The sequence below is a fragment of the Periplaneta americana genome, chromosome 9 (assembly GCF_040183065.1).
Source record: "Periplaneta americana isolate PAMFEO1 chromosome 9, P.americana_PAMFEO1_priV1, whole genome shotgun sequence".
In the NCBI taxonomy this organism is placed as follows: domain Eukaryota; kingdom Metazoa; phylum Arthropoda; class Insecta; order Blattodea; family Blattidae; genus Periplaneta; species Periplaneta americana.
Genome location: NC_091125.1, coordinates 64,454,372 through 64,476,100, shown reverse-complemented (window position 1 = coordinate 64,476,100; position 21,729 = coordinate 64,454,372). Strand labels below are relative to the sequence as shown.

Sequence of the window (21,729 nt, the reverse complement as noted above, 5' to 3'; positions counted from 1 at the left end):
TTGTTAAGTGGATCAATGAACAAAGGAATTACCGGTGATTATTAATTGAAAACTGGACATAAAAAAGCCTGATAGTGCCAACATTATTGAAAATTAGTTTTTTTTAAAAAAGGTCTATGTCCTGTCTCAATCTAGGTAGAAAAAATATAAGTCCAATTCTATTGTAATATTATTTAGAGTCTAGCTTCATCCACAGATGTACAAAATGTAGGCTATATTACATTACTAGTAGCACAAGAAAGCTCTGTTTTCTACAGTTTGTCTCTTTGACACTTACAGTCTTTTTATGTCCAGTCTTCAATAAAATTAGTGATAAGTTGATTACATAATAAATAAATCCGCCATTCAATAAATTTAAGAAGTCAATGAAAGATTGAAAGAAATTTAAAAATTAGAAAATGTATAAAAGGAGAAAGACACAAGCAAATACCAAACAAAGTAAAGAAGAAAGCAGTCTATCTAAGATTAAGAAAGCAACATATAGGCCTACGAACATTTTAGATAAATACTGAGAACAGTCACTAACAATCATAGGAGTCGTGAAAATTGCATTTCTGCTAGTTTGACCAAGTGATATAAGATGATTTAAGTTCATATTCTCGTGCGAACTCCTGTAGTTAAAAATATTTAAGTGAATACGCATTTCGGACAGTTCTACTCTTTACTTCTCTTGCACAACCGCTGGGTTGGCTGAGCGGTGTAAGATGTCAGACTTAAGTCATGGTTCTCAAACGAGAGCGTGGGTTCAAACTCTACACCTAGCATAACTTTTATGAGAATATACAGGGTGGGCAAAATAAAATTGGCCCGGAAAATCTGTAATATTTAGATTTATATATATTTATAGTTATAAGACTATTAATGAACATAAGATGCTGGAAATGGCCACCGTTGACGTCGATGCAGCGTTGTGCTCGCTTCATAAAATTGTGAGACACGCGTAGCAGCTCTGCCTGAGGGATAGCAGCAATAGCGTTTTCAATGTTCTGCTGTAGCTCTTCCAGTGTGTGAGGATTATTTGAGTACACCTGACTCTTCAATTTGCCCCACAGGTAAAAATCACAAGGCGAGAGATCAGGCGATCGAGGTGGCCAGGAGGTTGCACTGCTTGTACTGATTGTCCTCTCCTCACCGAACACCTCATGCACTCGTACCAAGGCGGTGCGTGCTGTTGCTCCGTCTTGCTGAAAATATCCATACAATCTTCCATCTTCTGTGAGTTGATCCACGTGTGGATTAAACAGATTCTGGACATACCGGTTAGCATTAACAGTTTCGTGAAAGAATCGTGTTACGATGCGGACACGTGACATTGCGCACCAAACACCAATCTTGAGGTTATGCAACGTTTCTTCCAAGCACTCATGGGAATTTATTGATGCATAATTTATTGCGCATATTCTGTGAGTTAACATATAACATACCCCGACAGGCTGAACCAGGCTTCACAAGGCAACCCATTGTTGCATCGAAATCACTGTTTCATCCATTGTCAGGGTCATTTCCGCGTCATTCTTATACATATAAATTCATATATTTCATATATATTTTCCGCGGGCCAGTTTTATTTTTCCCACTCTGTATTTCGAACAGCTCTACACTACACTTTACCATTGGGATAAAAACGTTGTACACCAGCTGGGTTGGCCGAGTGGTCTAAGCGCCATACTTAAGTTCTGGTTTTCGTATGAGAGCGTGGGTTCGAACCCTACACCCAGCATAACTTTTATGTGAACAGTTCTACTTTACACTTACCATTGGGATAAACACATTGTACACCCGCTGGGTTGGCCGAGTGGTCTAAGGCGCCAGACTCAAGTTCTGGTTCTCGTATGAGAGCGTGGGTTCGAACCGCACACCCAGCATAACTTTTATGTGAACAGTTCTACTTTACACTTACCATTGGGATAAACACGTTGTACACCCGCTGGGTTGGCCGAGTGGTCTAAGGCGCCAGACTTAAGTTCTGGTTCTCGTATGAGAGCGTGGGTTCGAACCCCACACCCAGCATAACTTTTATGTGAACAGTTCTACTTTACACTTACAATTGGGATAAAGACGTTGTACACCCGCTGGGTTGGCCGAGTGGTCTAAGCGCCATACTTAAGTTCTGGTTTTCGTATGAGAGCGTGGGTTCGAACCCTACACCCAGCATAACTTTTATGTGAACAGTTCTACTTTACACTTACCATTGGGATAAACACATTGTACGCCCGCTGGGTTGGCCGAGTGGTCTAAGGCGCCAGACTCAAGTTCTGGTTCTCGTATGAGAGCGTGGGTTCGAACCGCACACCCAGCATAACTTTTATGTGAACAGTTCTACTTTACACTTACCATTGGGATAAACACGTTGTACACCCGCTGGGTTGGCCGAGTGGTCTAAGGCGCCAGACTTAAGTTCTGGTTCTCGTATGAGAGCGTGGGTTCGAACCCCACACCCAGCATAACTTTTATGTGAACAGTTCTACTTTACACTTACCATTGGGACAAACACGTACACCCGCTGGGTTGGCCGAGTGGTCTAAGGCGCCAGACTTAAGTTCTGGTTCTTGTATGAGAGCGTGGGTTCGAACCCCACACCCAGCATAACTTTTATGTGAACAGTTCTACTTTACACTTACCATTGGGATAAAAAAAACCCGGTACAACCCCCTGGGTTGGCCGAGCGGTCTAAGGCGCCAGACTTAAGTTCTGGTTCTCATATGAGAGCGTGGGTTCGAACCCCACACCTAGCATAACTTTTATGTGAACAGCTCTACTTTACACTTACCATTGGGATAAAAACGTTACACACCCGCTGGGTTGGCCGAGTGGTCTAAGGCGCCAGACTTAAGTTCTGGTTCTCAAATGAGAGCGTGGGTTCGAACCCCACACCTAGCATAACTTTTATGTGAATATATTTCGAACAGTTTTACTTTACACTTTCCATTGGGATAAAAAAAAAAACCCTTTACAACCGCTCGGTTGGCCGAGCGGTCTAAGGCGCCAGACTTAAGTTCTGGTTCTCATCTGGGAGCGTGGGTTTGAGCCCCACACCTAGCATAACTTTTATGTGAATATATTTCGAACAGTTCTACTTTACACTTACCATTGGTGTTAAAGCCTTACGTAGCTGTTAGGTTGACCGAGTGGCATAAGGCGTCAGGCTTGGGTTATGGTTCTCAAGTGAGAGCGTGGATTTGGATCTTTCACGTAACCTGAATTTTATGTGAATATATATTTCGAACAGTTCTACTTACCACTTTGGAACAGAGATATTACACAGCAGCTAGGTTGGCCGAGCGGTCTAAGGCGCTAGACTTAAGTTCTGGTTCTCACACGAGAGCGTGGGTTCGAACCCCACACCTAGCATCACTTTTACGTAAATATATTTCCAACAATTTTAATTCTTACTTACCACTTGGACAAAAGCATGACATAGCTTGCTGGGTTGGCTGAGCGGTCTCAGGCGCTAGGTTTAAGTTCTAGGTTTCAAATAAGAGCCTCGGTTCGAACCTTCCACTTACCATACTTACATTTTATGTAAATATATTTCTAAGAGTTCTTATTACTTCGCATTGGAATAGAAACATTATATAATTGTTGTGTTGGCCGAGCGGTCGAAATGTGAAGTGAATAATCCAAGCTTATTTGACTTTTACTCTTATCCGCCAGCCCTGGAATACTCCTTTCAGTTTTGTGTCATGATTGCTTTCGTATCCTTTTGGAAACGTTAATCAAAAACTCTTAATCAAGAATTAGTGCAAGAAGAATTTGAGAATGAAATTGTTAAAGACTTCGAAAAAATCTAAAATCGAAAAAGAGTGGAGAATTGGGAGGACAAATTTAAAAGGTACGCAAAATGCGTCCTTGCAAGGGGTTCGGGGGTGCAAGAAACTAAATATGTGAGCTCCAAGCCTGTTGGCCACTAGTCTCACTCCGGGTTACACTGCTCCATTGAAGGAGCTCTAGAAAATTTTGAAGGGGAAAAACCGAAAATGGACGTAACCTCTTAGGTACCACATACGCGAGGGGGACGAAAATGTGATCAAAATGATCACGGGACGGGACGAGGAGCAGATGGCTCGTGTAAATCTGCACATTGAAATAACAGTAACTCAGAGAGTTTAAATATGCCACAGTAACCACACAGCGGTCATCCTACATCTTTGTCAATATATTTCTTTAGTTGTCTCTCCGTTCACTTTTCTTCATTCTTATTTCACTTTATAATTAAGTTTCCTTTAATTCCGTCTTGCACACCTCTCGCTCAATAAGAAACCTTGTCTGTAGCTAATCTCACAACGTCCCGCGACGTGTCATAAGCCCAGCTCTCAACTTCTCCGTAGAAGCGCATGTAAATGCTCGGCTGCCGCATGCGACACGCCTCCCAATAAGGTGAGCGGCCGCACAGGTCGATTAAAAAGCAGTTAGCAGGTTTACTCATGCGACACCGCGCACGAGCCGACCGGCCTGCCGGCACTCCTGTGATCGACTCCCTTCTTCTTCTACTTCTTTCTTCTCTCTGTCTTCGCTTTGCTAACAGCAAGCTTTCATATCTCCTCAGCTAACTAGACTAAGAATTTTCGTGGTTTGTTTCAGATCCGGAAAACAGAGTACATCTTTTATCTCATGTACCATGTAGAATATGTTAAAAAAGTTTTCATGATATTCTATTTGATACAATTTCTTTAATTGCTGCTAAGCTTCTTCGCCTCTTACACTTTTGTCAAGTATGTTCGTTTCCAATTGGTTCTTGATCGTTTACTCTTCCTGGTTCCCTGCGAATTTCGTTCTATTCAGCGGTTCCCAACCTATGATCCGCGGACCTCCGATGGTCAGCAAGTGATTCGAAAGGAGTCTGTGGAACAAAGATTATTTTCCAATTGGTATTTTAATTAAGCTTAATTTTATAATCTCATATTTTTCTCAGTTTTTTTTTTTTGGATTTTTTTAAATCTCAGATTATTAAGACATTGATTGTAATAGGAATGAGATCGCCTAATAAAGTTCTCTTGGCTTGCATGTCTTCCTTACCTGTCTGTCATTTATAGCGTTTTAAATTCTATAAAATGTCATATTTCAACTTGAATAGTGTTTACGATTTACGATTAGACTGAAGCAACGATAAAGAGATTAACTTGTCTTCTCACCGAGTTTACAATAAATAACTTGATTCAATTTCTATTCTCAGCTACTTTGTAGCAATAAATGTCGAGGAAATCCCTTTTGATATTTTTGGTAATATAAAAATAAATCTTGAATCATTAACTTTAAAATCAAAGGAATATTTTTCTTTCTGCAATGAAAAAAATATTATTTGGACGAGAAAGTCCTTCTCGGTGACAAAAAAAAATAGTTTCCCCGTCAAAGAAGGAAAGCAGGTTAACTGTTAGGATTATTTTCTGGTTCAGCTTAAAAATCGTGTTTTCTACAATGATCCGCTGCAATTTTTTGTTGCATGCACGACACATTTATCTTAGTCTTTCCCGAATCATCATAAGTTATCAATATATATGTGAGTGTAAATATTCTACTCTGGTCTTCTTGAAGAACAAATGCAGAAGTAAACTTAATGTTGTCCACCGCTGTGGTCTCGTGGTAGCGTGTTCGCCTTCAAACCCAGCTGACCGGGGTTCGATTTCCCTCTTGCAACGAGTTGCCTCGGTGAAGTTTTTTCGGGGTTTTCCCCTCACTCTTATGGATGAATATGAGGTAACTTTATCAGGCGTACGGAACCCCACTCATTCTCGCCACTTCCTTTCCCCCTCTCCATCATCCTTTCCTTATCATTCCGGTTGTCTTTCCTGGTTTTTCAGATCGCGCCTGCGGTGGCCCTCCAAAGCTCCTGCCGTTCTCGGCCGGCCTCCATGAATATGCCAAAGCATGGTAGTTGGTGAGCCAGCAGCGGAACCCACTCCCCTCCCGACGGGAGGGGTGGTCTACACCTCAGACCGTTGGCCAGACTGGAGGAGTGGCGTACACCTCAGACCGCTTGATGGCAGAATGTGTGAGGGTTAGGGTGAAATGGCACACGGACTTGGAGAGATGGAGGGACTGGTAGTTAACGGTGTTAGAAGTTAGGCCGTTTCGGCGTGGGAGCGGTCGTTGGGCTACAACTCATCCCAGGGGCGCACAATAGACTAGGAATGCATAGGAATGTTCCCCTCCCGGCCTCATAGAGAGAAAAAAGAACTTAATGTTGAGTTAGACTTACTACTTGCAGTATTTACATATTTGCAATTGAGCCATACTTTGCAAAACTGACAGCTGCAAAGCAACATAGCCAAACTCACTGACAACCTTATGTACAAGAAGTCTGAAAAAACTCTTTTTATTTTTCACAGCAAAGATGTTATTTAACGTAAAATAACTTCTGATTTATTAATTTTGATATTATACTTAACAATTAGAATTGAAATAATTTAATATCTCTATCAATTCGTGGGTGCGCGGATAAAAGAGGATAAATCATCTTTCAGCCAAAATCGAGTTAAGTCAAGATTTCGGTAGAGAAATGTGAGAAGGAAATAATTATGTAGAATACGCTAAGTCACAGCTTTGAAACTAAAGTTGAAAGAGAATTGTAAGTATGGAGTTAAAAATTGTTTCAGGGATCCTACATATTTCGTCAAAGTGTTTCTACAATTACCTTTTAGTTTTGGTGACTTATCCTCTTTTGTGCGCGCACCCACGAATTTTTTGATAATGTTTAATTCACTATATTATGCAAACATTTCATATGTTGACCATATTTACCAGACTAAATCATGAAAAAATAGGGGGTTTTCCAAAATAAAGGATGAGCTTCAAGGGGTACGTGGCACTCGAATGTTTGGGATCCCCTGTTCTAGTGCATCTATACAGATAAAAGGAGCTGTATAATACGTTAAACACGAGGATGGAAGTGCGATGATTGAAATGAAGAGGAATACTGGAAAAATAGAAGCTGAGCACTCACCAGTTAAGAAGAGAAGGAAATGAATGCATTGAGATGGACAAAATAATCTATTGGTCCATTATCAAAATTATAAAGATGACAATATTTTTGGCTGTCTATGGCTGTCTTGAAATAAATATTGGAAATATAATGTTCTTGTAATTTTCTTTCCTATTCTAGATTACAGTATGATAGAAATATATTGTAACATTAATGCGTGACAATAATGCTACATGTGACCAACTTAAATGGTGATAACAATTCTACTTACTTACTTACTTACTTACTTACTTACTTACTTACTTACTGGCTTTTAAGGAACCCGGAGGTTCATTGCCGCCCTCACATAAGCCCGCCATTGGTCCCTAACAATTCTACATGTGTACAAATTAACCAGTGACAATTTTAACGTGACCGAATTGACCGGTGACGAAATGTACTGTGACAGATTGTCCTGGATCCATTTCTGCAAGTACTAGTATGAATATGAAAAGCCTGAAATCCCATAAGGACAACGGCCTCGTATAGGAGTATAGGATGAGCTGAAAGTCTACTACACTTGGGGAGCCAGTCCAAGAGAGGTCACACTATACTTACAAACTAAACACATAAACAAACTATATAAACTATACACGAAAAACTATACAAATTAAACATATAAATTATACAAACTAAACACCCACAAAAGAACTATACAAATTGAACACATAAATTATAGTCTGAACACACAACTATCCACACAAAACACATAACAAAATTTTACAATTAACGCACATACAAACTATCTAATCTAAACACACAAAAACCATACAATTAAATACAAAAATTATACTAACTAAATACATGAACTATACCAACTAAACACGGACTCCAAGTATCCAAACTAACATACATTAAAAGAACTATTTATAAACAATACAAAACTATACATAGTTTACATTGTGTTCGTAATTTCTTCCAGTATTTTCCATGCCTGCATGTCCCTCGCTGTTCTCGTCCGCTGCGCTCCAGTCTCTCTCCGGAACTCGTCCGGCCACCTTCTCCTTGGATGTCTTCTGCTTCTTTTCCCAATGCGTGGGTCCCACATGGTCGAGGCATACGTCCACCTGCTGCAGGTATACATTATACATTATGTAAAATTAATTGTATCAAAGAAAACTAAGTTTAATATTTTTAACAGTGAGCGTAATATAAAAGCAACTTTGCTTTATGGGTGCGAAATTTAGAAGTAGGTAATCAATCAAATTACTAATAAATCGCAGACCTTTATAAATCGCTGCTTGAGAAGGATAATTTGTGTGAGATGTCCTGAAGTAATAAGTAATTCTGAATTAGTGGAATCCACACCTGTGGAATAACGGTTAGCGCGTCTGGCCGCGAAACCAGGTGACCCGGATTCGATTCTCGGTCGGGGCAAGTTACCTGGTTGAGGCTTTTTTTCGGAGCTTTCCTTCAACCCAATATGCGCAAGTGCTGGGTAACTTTTGGTGCTGAACTCCGGACTCATTTCACCGGCATTATCACCTTCATCTCATTCAGACGCGAAATAACCTAAGTTGTTGATAAAGCGTCGTAAAATAACCTACTAAAAATAGTGGAAATCAGTGGATAGAAAGGAATTAAGATGGAAAAATTGCAATGGTAGGCCATACTCTAAGAAAGGAAGATGAAACCATCTAAAAACAAGTGTTTGATTAGAAATCACAAGGTGTACGAAGAAAAGGAACACCAAAACAAACTTGAAGAGGACAGTCATAGAGAAGGCCGAGATTTGTGGCAAAACACTAAGGGAAGTCAAAGTGTTGGCAGGCAATAGAGTCAGAGATAGAAGTTCAGTGCATCGCAAACGTAGGCTACTATGCTCCTGGAGGAAGTACTACTATCACTACTACTTGGCTTGTTTTTGGCCTGGCTTTTCGGGGGCTGTCCAACAGTTGACATGGGTGATATTCGTGAATCCTATGTTAACAGGTGGGCCATCCTGCTTCAGCCCCTGATAGAGCCGGGTCCAACAGATGAGTAGCCTGATGAGCCCCAGGGGCTCGGAGTCCCGAATTTTACTTTCTTTTTGTAACAAGTATAAAAATAAATTATTGTGATATTGAGATTTTCATCGAAATACATATTTCCTGTACCACTAATACTGGAAAGTCTATTTATAAGTGTCCAGAGATTTCTCTGAAAGTACAGAACAGAATCTGTTTATTTTCAGTACATAAGTGCCAATTCATATTGGAATAATGCGATACTTCGCACCTTCAGTAAAATACTATCATATGTTGAAAATCATATACTGCTTCGTATGTATATTTCAACACTGTTTTACTGATTCCAAGTATGAAATTTTAATAGTAAAACAGTGAATTATCAAAGGTTTTGCTATCCGTTTATTGAAATATTTTTAGGACAGTATGTTTCTAGGAATCAACATATTTTTACAAATCACAATTTTCAGTCGGCCTCGGTAGTGTAGTTGGTATAGCGCTGGACTTCTATGCTCGAGGTTGCGGCTCGAGGTCGATGGCGTTTAAGAGTGTTTAAATGCGACAGGCTTATGTCAGTAGATTTACTGGCATGTAAAGGAACTCCTACGAGATAAAATTCCGGCACACCAGCGACGCTGATATAACCTCTGCAGTGCGAGCGTCGTTAAATAAACCATAATTTAATTCACAATTTTCAAGTTACAACACTATTTTACTAGGAGTGCGACTTCTTGGAATGAAAATAATACCAATAATTGTTCATTCAATCGAAATTCGATTCCTTATAAGATAAGAAGACACGTCTTCTTCCTCTGTCTCAACCACGAGAATATTCATTACAATAGCCAATCATCACTGCATCTAATTTTTAACCATGTCACAACATATTACAGATTTTATCAGTTTTTAAGCCACATTCATTCTACATTTTGATTTTTCACTGTAGTCTATGAATATAATTGCATGTATTTCTATGTAATAGCGTGCATTTCTAAGTAAGATGTCTGTATTTATATATAATATGTAAGCCTATGTATTTGTATGTAGGCTATTATGTATGTATATGACTGTATGTCTGCTTTTGTATGTAATAGTTCTGTCTTTTATGTAATATGTATGAATGTGAGAGTGCATTATGTATTTATATCTAATATGCATTTAATTACAACCCCAATAAAAGTAATGGTAAATTATTGTTCAATAAAGTCGGATATTCCATAATATACGCGGTGAACCGTAAGTAATTTCATTAATTTCTGGGAGTTATTCTTTGAGATATTTCAAACAAAATAGTTTAACACAATTTTGCTCGTTATTGCTTCCTTTTCGAGATAAAATAATTTTATATGATACATTTCATAGCGTATTTTGGGAAAGCCATTGATTTAATTCCCAATATGACCAATCAATTTAAGAGAACAGTGCATTATGATAATAAATGATTGATGGAATTATAGTTTTGTCCATTAAATGTGCAGAAATTTGATCAGAACAAAATATAACACTGTAAAATTCCTTTGCAGAACCTCTAGTTACTTTTGTTCGGGTCAAATTTCTGTACATTTTAAAGGACAAAACTAATTTTTTTTCAGTCACGTATTATCATAATACACTACTCTTAAATTGAGGGTTCACATTGGGAATTAAATTAATAGCTTTCCCAAAACACGCTATAAAATGTTTCATGTAAAACAATTTTTTATCTTGACAAGAAAGCATAAATGAGCAAAATTTGTAGTCAACATTTTTGTTTTGTTATCTCAAAGAATAACACACTGAAATGAATGATATTACTTACGGTTCTCTCGTATATAGAATAAATTAATAAATGAAATATAAAGAATAATTATACATCCAATCAAATTTTTTTCGTCACAAAATATCATTTTCTTTCTCAAATTTAATGAAGAAGTTTTTTAGGTAAAAAAAGCATTTAAATTATAAATCCGAATTCCTCTGTAAAACTCATATAACCCTAGGCGTTATTGAACCACATAAAAAAATAGGTTTTTTCTTTTCATAAAAATTATTATCTACAGCTGGGGACCGCGGCCTCTGGGGTTCTTCAGAGTAGTTAATGAGGCACCAAACAAAATAATAATAATAATAATAATAATAATAATAATAATAATAATAATAATAATATTAATAATAATAATAATAATAATAATAATAATATTTAAATCTAAACATACCATTAATTTGCATTAAATAGAGACATAATGTAATTGCTTTCTTTATAAATTGATACAGAATTTCATATTACTCTGTTCTACATTCTGATCTAGTGTTTCTCAGCCTTTACTATGCTGTATAACTTTGCGTAGAACTACATGAGGTTGCGGTCACTTGTCCTTATGTGCATAGCTTTACTATGCTGCATATGTTTACGTATAACTAGGCCTACGTGTGGTGCGATCACCTGTCCAAAAGCAGGGGGAAGAGAAGGAAAACAGGGAAACGCAAGGAGAACAAGGGGAATACAAGAAGCAAGAGGAGGATATGAGAAGAATAAGATAAAGGTAAGGAGAACAATGGGAAGACAAGGAAAACAAGGAGAAGACAAAGACAACAAGAGAAGACAAGAGAACAAGAACAAGACTACAAAGAGAACAAAGAGAAGACAAGGAGTACAGGAGAAAAACAAGGAGAACAAGGGAAATACAAGGACAAGAAGGGAAATACAAGGAAACCAAACGGGGACTGCATTTCTTTGACAACTCCTAATATACTCCTCCAAACATATGAAGAGGAAAACACAGTTCTAGGTCAAAAAACCTCTACAACATCTGTTCTGTCCACGACAAATTCCATCACAAGCAGCTCGGGGATCAAACCCGGTTCTCATGGAAATATTCACAGTGTGCTAGTACTGAGTCACAGACGAGACACGTCAGACCACCGAGGTCGAGTTTATGAACATTGTTTACATGAGAGCTCATTGGGAAGACATGATTCCATTAATTTATGTTCGTATAGTATGACTGCAAGCATTTGAGCGAATTGATCGTTCAACGAGAGATGTGCAGTTGACATTGCACTTTTTTTTTCATTGTGGTTGGAAAACCTGCCGACTCGAGCCACAATTTGTGTCAGCAGTCAGAGAGCTCAAGTTGTTGGTCACGTGTCAGCGCATTAAAGACGCAGCGGATGTCGTCAGATTCCAGTCCTGGCGGTCTCCACTTCGATCACCGCTTAAGACAAGACAACTCCCGACACCGGATGCTGTCGCGTGATCCGTTTGACAAATGAACAGCGAATTTTTGAAAGCACGAACAACTTGTTTCATATGATCAGTTCCTGGAAGCAGTGGCTACCATTCCATTCCTGCGTCCATTTCAGAGGCACGTGTTTCGATTCCGGTGCAATAGATTGGCTTTCAGTGGGTTTCTTAATATCTTCAGGGAAAGCTTGGGGTTCATTCTCTCTATATATTTTCATTTACATCAGCCTACCTACTGCACGTCCGCTCCTATTTACAAGTGCCAACCACCTACTTATCGACTTCCCAACTGCCAACTTAGGTAAATGTCTATCTGTATGTCCATCTACTTACCTAGGGCATCTGTTTGTCTAACTTATCCAATACATACATAAATACATAGCGTTGTGCTAAATGACAGGTCTTTCCCTGCAAACCCAGTTTTTTCAAATCTTTCCTATTTTCTGCCTTCCTCTTTGTCTCCGCATATGATCCATATATCTTAATGTCGTCTATCATCTGATAAACATATCTTCTTCTGACCCGAACTCTTCTCCCATTCACCATTCCTTTCAGTGTATCCTTCAGGAGCAATTCCTTCTCAGCCAGTGACCCAACCAATTCCTTTTTCTCTTTCTGTTCAGTTTCAGCATCATTCTTTCTTCATCCACTCTTTCCAACACATGTTCATTTCTTATTCAGTCTGTCCACTTCACACGCCCCATCCTTCTCCATATCCACATTTAAAATGCTTACAATCGCTTCTCTTCACTTCGTCGTAATGTTCATGTTTCTGCTCCATATGGGTACAATGCCAAACTCCACATAAAGCACTTCACTAGTGTCTTCCTTAGTTATTTTACCAGAGCTCTGCAGAAGATGCTCCTTTTTCTATTAAAAGCTTCCTTTACCATTGCTACCCTCCTTTTGATATCCTGGTAGAACTCATGTTACTGCTTATAGTACACCCCGGGTATTTGAATATCATCTATCACTGTGCCTGTATAATTTTGTCTATATGTCTAATTCAGCCATTCACCTGTCTGTCTGTCTATCTATCTGTCTACCTACCCGCCTTCTCTATTTGTCTAACCACCTACCTACCCATCTATCCATTCATCTGTCTGTCCTTTCCATTCACATACACACCATCAATCTATCCGCTCAACTACTCACCCTTCGGTCCGTTCATGCATCTGTCTGTCTATCTGCCTGCTCGTCCGTTCGTCTATTCCATTCATCCACTCATTTGTCCTTCCGTCAATCTTTCCATCCATCCATCCATCCATCCATCCATCCATCCATCCATCCATCCATTTATTTATCTAAATCTCTTTCGCATGTTGGTCAACCTGTCCTGAGCACAGCTGATTATCCAAAGCGTAACAATAGTCTAATTTGGTTATTTAATATGTGTTTTAGATTATAGATACTATTCAAAAACGAGGAGACGGCATTACTACAGCCGTGAAACAGCCGTGAAAAAGCTATGAAATAAGGATGGTAGAAGAAACTTCATCGTCTTTCTTTCTTACTATGCTTACTCCCTGTCCACCGCTGTGGAGTAATGGTTAGCATTTCTGACTATAAAACGAGCGAACTCTAGTTAAAATTCTGGTAGGACAAATTAGCTGGTTGAGGTTTTTCCCAGGATTTTCCCTCAACCCATTAAGAGAGAAAATGCTGGGTGACTTTCGGTGCTGGAACCCGATTCATTTCGCTAGAATTATCACTTTCATTTCATTCAGACGCTAGATAACCATCGCTGTTGATAAAGCGTCATAAAATAAACCAATTAAGAATAACATCACCTTTTATCCGAATGCGGATAGTGGAAGGCGATTCATTGGATCATACACTAGTCATCACACAAATATGGGGCTCCCTGGCCATGGGATAGGCATGACGCAAGCCCATCGCTAAGACATCACAGGATAATCACAAGACAATGGACAAAGACTCAGTTCCGCGGGCGGAAGATAAATTTTCTCCATTGCCCATCGATTCTCGGATCGTTTCGTTTTGAAACGCAAGCGAGATGTTCGGAAAAAAAAATGGCGCGAACGCGTTGATCTGTGTCTACAGTTTAATGACCAACATATTGAGAATGTTCTGTAAAATTGTAATTTCCCTATTATGGAGTTTATGGAGACTTTTGGGATACTCTGTATATAATCAGGTTGTTTTAAAAGTGATGGTAAAAAATGTATGTATGAAAAGTAAAAACGAAGAAAAGCAAAATAGTTCCAGTAAGCATGGATCCGCAAATTAATTGTTTACGAGATAATGTCATTTTGTGCTGGTTGGGGCCTGCTGAATACTAAGTACTAGTAATTACAAGAAAATCAGTGACAATTTTAATTCATTTATCAATCACGGGACAGTAAAATTCATAACTATGGTTTCAACATTACAGAAATATGATTAAACATACACAAAAGAAACGTTTTTGTTTGAACAATAGTAACGTTTGTAGATAAACAAGGTATAGTACAGTATGGACATGTTAACTGAAGAATTTTATATCAGGTGTTCAAAATGCTGACCATGCACATGAATGAATCAGTCTAGTCTTCTCCGCAAAAACCCAAGAATGCGCTCGAGCAATCCTTGGTCATTCTTCATTTGCTGGAAGACATCTACAATCAGATGCTGCAGTTCTTCAGATGTGGTGATGTCTGTTGTGTAAACTAGGCTTTTTGCACAATCCCATACACAAAAATTGAAAGGATTTAAATCCAGTGATCTAGGCATAGGTCCTCCTCAACCCATCCACCGTTCACCATATCGTCTGTTTAGATATCGTTTCACACGTAGAAGGATGGGGTGGAGTGAGTAGGCTTACGGCATACAAACGAAGCATGATTGTTGTCACTTTATCGTATCCAGGCGTTCGGTACACTGGTGGCCCTAACAGCAAAAAAATTCCATTATCTCGTAAACGGATAATTTTCGAACCCACGTTTACTGGAACTTTTTGCTTCTTTTAGTTCTTACTTCTCATCCCTAAATTTTTACCATCACTTTTGAAACCGGAATTAGGGATACCTGCAGTCAACTTGAAGTTTCAAATGAGAACGTGGGTCATTGAAGGTACCATTGGAAACTACTTTTAAAAAGATACAACTTTTACTGAAACTTTTTTTTTAACTTTTATTGTTTACTCACAAAACAACAAGAAATGGTATCTTCTGAGAAATGTTGTACGTTGTTGTATGTTGAAATGTTGTCCGCCAAACTGTGCTAAACAACGTTCTGATCTCCTCCTAACATCCGTGATTGCACAGAGAACTTCAGCACAGCTGAGAAACCCACAGGCTTCTCTAATTCTCTGGTTCATGTCTTCTCTAGTTGTTGGACGCACCTGGAAGATCGTGTCTTTAATTCTCCCCCATAAGAAGAAGTAATTTGGAGCGAAGTCAGGAGATCGGGCCGACCAAGCTACTGGTTCTTTTCGTCCAATCCACCGTAGGGAAAACAACCTGTTAATAACTCGCCGAGCCACCCTGCTGAAGCCACATCGTTAACCGAAGCGCAAGGGGTACATCATGAAGCAACTTGTGCGAAATGTTTCGGAGGAAGCGTGCGCTCTACCATTCAAGTTCTCCTCAAAAAAGTATGGTCCTATGACTCGGTGTCCGAGGCAGCCAAACCATGTGTTGAGGCTCCACACGTGCTCGTAATCCACTTCACGTAGGCAATGTGGATTAACTGGAGACCAATAGTGGGCATTGTAGAGATTCACCTGACCATTACTTTTGAAAGTTGCCTCATCAGTCCACAGAATTCTGAGCTCGAAATCACGGTCCGTGTTTAGAAACCAGTTGCATAAATCAACACGAGTCTGAAAGACATGTCCTCCAAGTTCCTGATGGAGATGAATATGGTAGGTTGTCTGATTCGCTCACCTTTGTGTTTCGTTGCACGAAGCCGTTTATACGCACACGCTTTGCAAGACATTGATAAACATTGTACGAATGATGGGCGCGCAATGGATATCTCTCTGCTAAACATGTGCTGCTTCTCTGCAGTTCCGATGACATTCTCCAAGTATCATCGACATATCGAATGCTTCTTCATTTGTGAATGGCATTTTCCAAATAGCAAACCCAAAGGCAGACGACGTGATATGAGCGAATAAACAAAATTCACTGTTGCTATACAAAATAAAAGACAGTGGAAAGTGACTTGGTTTCAAGACCTGCAGTGTTTACCGGTACAGTATGTACATAAAAAACAAACAGCATTTTTCAGAAGATACTATTTTTGTTGCTGTGTGAGTAAACAATAAGAGTTATAAAAAAACGTTTCAGTAAAAGTTGTTTCTTTTTAAAAGTAGTTTCCAATGGTACCTTCAATGACCTATGTTCTCATTTGAAATTTCGAAGTTGAATATAGGTACCCCTACTTCCGGTTTGTTACGGAGAATTGTACTACCACCAATCAATTCTTTATATTGGTTTTGGTCATCAAAATTTTTTATGAACAACCAGTATCATATAGTTTTCGAGGAAAATGGCTGATACGGATGGTCTGAAACACCTCCCACCGGGCACCCGGCCGGTCAATCACCGCGGACATATGGCCCAGACGCACTGTATGTAGACCTTATGTCTCCAAGCAGAATACATAAACTAATCCTGTCCTATGCTCCACGAGGATACAGGAATTTGGGACCGGAACATATCAAAAGATACGAAATTCACTTCGAGAACGAAGTTATGACCCGAGAATGATTAAATTGATCTTGTACACACAAGCTAGAAATAATTTTAATCTCATGTTACAGTTCTTTTTGTGTTCCAGGAATCCTTTCAATGAACTATGAAGAAGTCTATGGATCTAATGAACTGCTGACGAAGAGCGTTAGATAATACGAAGATGAAGTATGTAAGTCGTGCAAGGTCATGCTGATTTTCACTAATCACGTAGTGTTTCTGTGTTATTTCAGCCTGTTACATAATGCGACCATTTTCACGAGTGTCATAATAAGATTAAGAGTTGGATACAAGACTTTATGGCATTTTAGCATTATAAATTGTAGAAAATAAATTACGAAATAATTCGGCATCCATAGCTGACATAAGTGTTGATATGTTCATATTGATTGTATCGATTAGTTGCGCCTGGAATTGGCATTCAATAAAGAGAAATGGATGACCTTACAGGTATTGCAAACTCTAGTCATACCGTAAGTATCAAATTGTATGTTACAAATGATCCTTTATTTTGTTAATACAGTTTCTCTGAACCACAGAACTGTTTTATGTGATATTACAAAAGTGATACAAAATTGTTAAAGATTAGAAATAGATGATACGTTACTTTCTGTCCTGAATTTCATTACTTGTTACGTGGCGCATAGAAGCGGTAAGCAAGATATCCAGACAAGTTGCATGCATCCCCATGCAAGCGTTCCGGTATTACGTCATAGCGAATACGTCATTGCTATTATTGGCATGCATGCCATAATAAGCCGATTACGCACGATATTGGATGTAGTAACAAACTGTTTATAATGCTAGGATGCATAAAAATATACTGTACTATTGCATCTTGTTTATAAACTTGTGTAGTAAAACCAAGAAAAACTAGACATGTATTTCACATATGGACGTTTTGAATGCAAAGCTTCTGAAGCAAGCCGTCTGTATGCCAAATACGAAGACTTTACAGAGATATAGACGCAAGTCTTCGGAATATCGCTTTGTTTAAAAACGAGTTTCAGATATCGGAATATCCATGAATACTAGGATGGTTGATTTAAAAAAGTGGATTCTCAATAATATTGAAGACAATAATGGTGGCAGAATCAGAAAGATGGCAACTGTGGAGAAAGTGTCACATGTGACTTATTTTACAATATCAAAATCTGTATCGATATCATATTCAGAGAATACTTGACAGAAACTTATTGTGCTTGGTTTCTGCATGTGAATAGGTACTCACTCGTTCTTACAGATGAAGCTGCATTCACTAGAATTACGTTAAATATACATAGTACGTTGTTCAGGAAGATACGAGACTTTGAAGTCAAACGGAAGGGGAACATGACATTAATTATGAAACGCCTTATCAACTTAGATAATATTGTATCTCTCAAATAACATTAAAACTAACATGTATTCTTTTCTGAAACATAAAATTTATATTTCAGATTTGATACATCTTTCCACAACATGAATTACTTGACGTAATTTGTGTAATAATTTAACATGATTAAAGTATGTAGTGCTATTTAAAAATTGATGACGTCACGTGTATCTTGTACCATAATGTAGAGGGACATCATTTTATTTTTACTAACATTTCTAATATTAACCTGGCTATACCTTTGGATCAACGATTAAGAACCGGAAACACCGTTTGCTACCCCCTTCCACAACTGGAGTTCGATGATACTGGCGTAATATACAAACAAATCACTTTACTAGTATAGGAGGGAAGAAAAGTAGTTCATCCATTTACGTAAACTAGAAAATATCGCGATTTTGAGTTTGATAATTTTCATTAGGTTTTTGTTTAATCAAAATACAGTACAGTATTAACGATGAGTGTTTTTACTCACGAACTGAGCTTTCCATGCAGACGTATTCATTATGCAGTGTATATTATACTGTCTATAGCACATTAGCGTACAATATAGAGAATGAAGTTAAATTGAATAATAATCATAATATGGATATTTAAACACATTTTTGAAAATGGTGGCCGTTCATTTCGATACAGGCTTCAGTTCTAATGTGCATATTATCGCACTATAGACTATTGTACGTAATTCCAATTACCAAGTTCGTACTTCGCATCAGTAACTCATGTTGAAATAATTCTGTACCTACTCTGTAAAAGAGGCCTTATGTACTGTAAATTCAATCTTCACTTCTGCCCGATCCGAAAAGATAAAATTACTCAGACATACTATCTACTGTCCGTCCAAATGGTTACGTCGCAGCGTGGTAGAAAGGGAGGAAATCACGTGACAGTTAATAAAACGAGGCACTTTTATTTAAGTTATTTTAAACAGTTGTATGGGTATAATATTACGTAGACGTCCAATTCCTAACAGAAATTAATGTTCCCAGAAAAGAGCTAAGACAGCCCAACCACTAGCATTACAGAGAGGCGAATAGAAGCAGGTGGGGGAAACCGGGATGTAACGTAGGCAAATGGAAAATGATTCAATATTGAAAGATCTTTCGTCACTGGAAAACGCGAACATATTTTTGGAACGTACTGTTTACTATGATCGTAAGGCTGCTATGACTGTATATGCGGTCTTGGATCTGTGTGGAGGACGGTTGAACTTCATTAGTGGAAGGGGTGGGAGGGAAGTACATTCAAAAACTCAGGTACAATAAAAATTGAAGTAAAAATAAAATGATGTCCCTGTAGTTACATGCACCAAATCTCTACACTTATCGTTCTGACATAACTCTGAAAAAACAAAAATTCCGATATCTAACCAAACAAAAAAGTTATAATAGGTGCACAAGATAAATGGGACTCCCTATACTGTATATTTGTACATAGAACTACATGTGGGTGGTGCGAGAAGTGAAACAAGAAGGATACAAGGATAACGAGGAGACAATGAGAACAACGGAAATACAAGTGAAACAGGAAAATATAAGAAGAACAAGGAAGAAACATACAAAGGGAATATAAGGAGAACAAAACGAAGATAAGAAGAACAGGCGAAAAGGGAGAAATAGAGGAAAACAAGGAGAATAAGAGGAGTATAGAATAAAATGGGAAAGGCAGAGAGAACGAGGAGAATACAAAGAGAACAGGAGAAATACAAGAAGACCAAGGGGAAGACAAGAAGAACAACAGGAATAGAAGGAGAACAATGGGAATAAAAGGAGAAAAAGGGAACACAATGAGAACAATGTGAATACAGGAAAATAAGGACCATAAAATGATAATGAAGGAATTAGAAAGAGAACAAAGGAAAGACAAGCAGGATAAGGTTAAAACGGGAAGAATAAGGGAAATGCAAGGAAATTAAATGAGGGGGTTGCATATTTATGTGACGGCCAGCCAATTCCAAAATTATTCACCATGTCTAGAGGGGAAATACATAGTTATATGTCAAAAGGAGAAGAAAGAGGGAGGAGAGGAAACGAGGACATGTTTTAAGGGACGGAAAAGGACTGATGAATTCTTTAAACTAATAGTAATAACTTTAGCCATCACAGTGCGGTAAAATTTTAGGAATTCTACCAACAACTTAATTTCCGTTTGAAATTGAGCAGAACGAATTGCCTGAATTGGTGCCACAAGGTCGCAACACTACGACGTGCTGGTGGAGAAATTGATTGCCAACTCAGGAGAATAAGAAAGGAAACAATTCGAGAAGACTTTAAAAGACGAAAGTGATTTACGACTACAGAACATATATAACATGGGGAATGAATTCTTCTCACTCGCCCTGTTTCGATCCTAAAATAACACATTTCGTCTCACATACGGTAACTTACATCGCTGCATGAGGAACGTGAAATCTTAATGTGTTTTAAGGAAATTACAAACATAAAACTTAAACATTAAACTTTGAAATTCTACCAAAACTTCTTGTGGTTCGTTGAGGAAAACACATGAAGAGTTCAGAACCATAGTGGGCCAAGCGCCATTTATTAAAAACGGAGAAAGCAAGGGTTAAAGTTAAGTGAATACCGTAATTTAATGAAGATTGATATATCATTTAATTTTAATGTGTATACTTTATATTACTTGCTATATGTTTTCATTGAATTATAGTAATAACTTCATTTTAACCCTTGTTTTCTACGGTTTTAGTAAATGGCGCTTGGCCCACTATGGTTCTGAACCCTTCACATAGTCTACATACGTAATAGTGTCAATAATCTCGTGTAAATCTACCTGGGACCGTACTGCGCTATTACGTATTGTCAGTGAGGGAAGTGGCAAAAAAACCAGAAGCGGTACGCTACCCCAAGATTTTACCCTTGCATAACTCGATTTAGAAAGACGTAGATCTACTCTCTCCCCCTCCACTCTTTTCAACATTTACGAACATGATAGGTCTATATACAATAAACTGTTTCATTTAGTCAGTAACACGAGTATTTGTAGCTTACGCAACACATTAATTTTCTTGACAAAATAATTTTAATTTACTTCAGTTATTTACTACATTATTTTGCAATGTCCATTGAGACATCATTTAAAATAATGTTAAATCTTCAAAGTGCGAGTACTTAAAACAGTACTGTATGTAACCCTTTTTAAATAATAGATAAGTAACGATATTTGTCACTGACAAATATTTTAAAAGAATAAGATCTGATGACATAGTCACTAAATTGGCAACAATGGCCATCACAATCTTCTATACTTGAAATGCTACAATTACACGCTTTGACTTCTGAAATAAATGTGTGTAAATATGCGTTCCAGAAGACTATGGTTTAGATCTAAGAAGCAAAGAGATAGCACACTTTGCTGTGAAAGAATTTATAAGGAATTATTTACGGATCATATTTTTTTTCAGTAACGGTATGCCATTTTTCACTAACGGTATGTTTTCTATCCATAGAGACCAGTGGCGGTATTCCAAACCGTAGCATACAGAATCACAGAGGTCTCCATCGGAGTTTTCG

General features: G+C 38.2%; 9 non-coding genes across 9 annotated transcripts; all 9 read left to right on the top strand.

Annotated features, from left to right (window-relative positions):
• The first annotated feature begins 1,781 nt into the window (after positions 1-1,781).
• Positions 1,782-1,865, top strand: TRNAL-CAA (transfer RNA leucine (anticodon CAA)). The gene has a single exon. It is a non-coding gene; the product is annotated as a tRNA-Leu (tRNA).
• Positions 1,866-1,926: 61 nt separating this feature from the next.
• TRNAL-UAA (transfer RNA leucine (anticodon UAA)) lies at positions 1,927-2,010 on the top strand. The gene has a single exon. It is a non-coding gene; the product is annotated as a tRNA-Leu (tRNA).
• A 205-nt stretch (positions 2,011-2,215) lies between these two features.
• On the top strand, positions 2,216-2,299 carry TRNAL-CAA (transfer RNA leucine (anticodon CAA)). Its single transcript has one exon. It is a non-coding gene; the product is annotated as a tRNA-Leu (tRNA).
• Positions 2,300-2,360: 61 nt separating this feature from the next.
• On the top strand, positions 2,361-2,444 carry TRNAL-UAA (transfer RNA leucine (anticodon UAA)). Its single transcript has one exon. It is a non-coding gene; the product is annotated as a tRNA-Leu (tRNA).
• A 58-nt stretch (positions 2,445-2,502) lies between these two features.
• On the top strand, positions 2,503-2,586 carry TRNAL-UAA (transfer RNA leucine (anticodon UAA)). Its single transcript has one exon. It is a non-coding gene; the product is annotated as a tRNA-Leu (tRNA).
• A 65-nt stretch (positions 2,587-2,651) lies between these two features.
• TRNAL-UAA (transfer RNA leucine (anticodon UAA)) lies at positions 2,652-2,735 on the top strand. Its single transcript has one exon. It is a non-coding gene; the product is annotated as a tRNA-Leu (tRNA).
• Positions 2,736-2,796: 61 nt separating this feature from the next.
• Positions 2,797-2,880, top strand: TRNAL-UAA (transfer RNA leucine (anticodon UAA)). The gene has a single exon. It is a non-coding gene; the product is annotated as a tRNA-Leu (tRNA).
• Positions 2,881-2,958: 78 nt separating this feature from the next.
• Positions 2,959-3,042, top strand: TRNAL-UAA (transfer RNA leucine (anticodon UAA)). The gene has a single exon. It is a non-coding gene; the product is annotated as a tRNA-Leu (tRNA).
• A 225-nt stretch (positions 3,043-3,267) lies between these two features.
• TRNAL-UAA (transfer RNA leucine (anticodon UAA)) lies at positions 3,268-3,351 on the top strand. The gene has a single exon. It is a non-coding gene; the product is annotated as a tRNA-Leu (tRNA).
• Positions 3,352-21,729: the final 18,378 nt, after the last annotated feature.